A 2,500-nucleotide genomic window follows, 5' to 3' on the forward strand; every position below is an offset into this window, starting at 1 on the left:
TCTCTCTCTCTCTCTCTCTCTCTCAAATTCTTGAATTTCCAATAAAGTATCTATATATCTATCTATCTCTCTCTCTCTCTCTATCTCTCTCTCTATCTCTCTCTCTCTCATTCATTCAAAAATGCGTTATTGCCATGACAAAGGAGATATTCATGTTGCCAAAGCAGTCATACAAAATAATCTATATCATAGTGTAACAATAACACAGAAGCATAATAATGTATACATACATACACTGCACACATATGCATACTCTCCCTCTACCCCTCCCCCCTCCCCCTCCCCCTCCCCTGTCTCTCTGCTCCATCTGTCTCCCTGCCCGCCCGCCTGCCTGTCTGTCTCTCTGCCTGCCTGCCGCGGGCCGTCTTTGTTGTGCTCCTTGTCACTGGTGCTTATTACACGCGCTGCTGAGCACACCTTGCTAAGGCTAACCCAGTGACCGGTGGGCAATGACTGACTGAGTGACTCTCGTGTGTGTGTGTGTGTGTGTGTGTGGGTGATGCGCTGCAGCAGCAGCAGCAGCCAGGGCCACACAGGCAATCCACGGCCGGCCTTGGCTGCTGCTCGCCGGGCCTCCTCTCTGCCTGTTGTGCCTGGAGGAGATAAATAATTCAGGGGTGGGGGGGGAAAAAAGAGAAAAAAAAAAATGAATAAGTGAGTGAGAAGGGAGAAGAAGACGAGCTCTTGATGACGGGTTCATAGCAGGACTGACTGTGATGGAGAGCATTTGTGTCCGGAGGGTGGATGTTCAGAAGGTTGTGGTCTCCGTGAAGGAGAAGGGAGGGATGGAGGAGAAGAGGTTGGATGGGGATGGAGTGAGAAACAGACGAAGGTGGAGATATGCATCCCTATTCACCCTGCCCAGCGCCATTTTATGACTTAGAAATTATATATATTTTTCCCCTCTTCTATCTCGCTTTTTCCATTTCTCACTGTCCATTTAACGACCCACAGTCTTCCTCCTTTACTCTATCGTTTTCCCCCTTTTTCTTTCTCTGTCCCTCTCTTTCTATCCCCCCTCCCTCTCTCTCTCTCTCTTTCGGTCTGTCCACCCTATCTTCCCATCTCGTTTCTCTTTTGCAGTTGAAGACCACTGACTGTCTGGTGTGTGATCATCAATAACTTACAAATGCGTTTCACTTCAGCTGATTAAGTCAGCACATATCTCCATATTAGAGCCAGTTGCTCTTGCACTGCCTCTGCCTCTGCCCCCCCCCCCCCCCCCCCCCCCCCCACTGTCTTCCTCCTCAACCTATCTTTTTTTCTCTCTCTATCCCTCCCTCCCTCCTTCCTTCATCCTCATTTACTTCTTTCTCGTGCCCCTTTCTTCCCCCAAGATCCCTGTGGGTACAATCAGATCCCAGACTCTTCTCTCTCTCTCTGTGCGTGTGTGTCTCTGACTTAAGACGAAGTCTCAAGTGAGGGATGAAGTAGGGGAGAGAGGGGGGGATAAAAACACTCCACACAGCTCCACTGTGCAGCTGTGTGGAGAGTGAACAAATTACAATTAATATATAAAAAAAATAAAATAAAAAAGATGAATTTCTGAAGGACGCCCCCTGCGGCAAGCACACACGTGCCGTGCCTCCAGTTCTTGAACCCACCGCCACTCCAATCAATGGCGTGTGGTATTTCCAATAGATTAGGTGGGCGAGCTCCAACACAGGCAGCATTTCCCCGTGGACACATCCTCCCGTGCAGGCCTGTCTCATGACTAGCAATGAGAAGCTTGTTGAGAAGCCGAGACCTACTTACTTCCAGCGCACCTTGCTGCAGTCACGCATGCATCGGGCCAATGTACAGTACATCTGTAGAGGATTTTTCCACTAACGATGACAGTGATGAATTGCACACCATGTGGCGTATGCTAGGCTCTTAGGTTTTTGTATTTTTAGCTGCTAAGGATAAATACCTGTGTGAAACCTTGGAGTACGTTGAGCTGCCCCGTCCTGTTGTGTTTGTCCACATATCGGCACGTACTGTACAGTAACAGCTTTGTAGGATGTTGAGGCTTTAGAAAGGAAGTGTATGCATCTGAGGATAGCAGCTGTGATTGTAGCATGGATGGGCTGTGGGGTAATACGTAAATGTAAGCGTGTGTGTGTGTGTGTAAAGAAGTAGGGTTGTACCATCATTTTGTTTCCAAAAACCTAAATTCGACTTCGTTCTTCAACATGAGCTGAGGAGCAATGGCGGTCCCTGGCAACCAATTAAACAAACAGTGGAATGAATAAATCAACAAAGAGAGAGGCTTTCAGGGCCTATGTCTTCGCAATGAGATTTGAAGAGTATTCAATCGCAAAAATGTAGAGCGTCCCAAATGTCCTATGAGTATTTGAAACTTTCTTTCCCTTTTCAAGTGGATCGGCTGCTTCTGAGTCTGTCAGCCCTGTGTTGCAATTTCTCATTTGCTCAAGTAATCTGAAGCCCCTGAGATGGAAGCGATGAAGTATTCCGCCCAGTAATCGAATACTGCAATTAAAAAAAAAAAAAAAAAGTT

General features: G+C 47.3%; 1 protein-coding gene across 6 annotated transcripts in view; it reads left to right on the forward strand.

Moving 5' to 3' along the window:
- The window catches only part of si:ch211-200p22.4 (phosphatidylinositol-binding clathrin assembly protein), an 80,157-nt gene that overhangs the window by 12,173 nt on the left and 65,484 nt on the right, over positions 1–2,500 (forward strand). The window lies entirely within an intron of this gene.

This window comes from Sardina pilchardus, chromosome 16, assembly GCF_963854185.1.
Source record: "Sardina pilchardus chromosome 16, fSarPil1.1, whole genome shotgun sequence".
NCBI lineage: Eukaryota > Metazoa > Chordata > Actinopteri > Clupeiformes > Clupeidae > Sardina > Sardina pilchardus.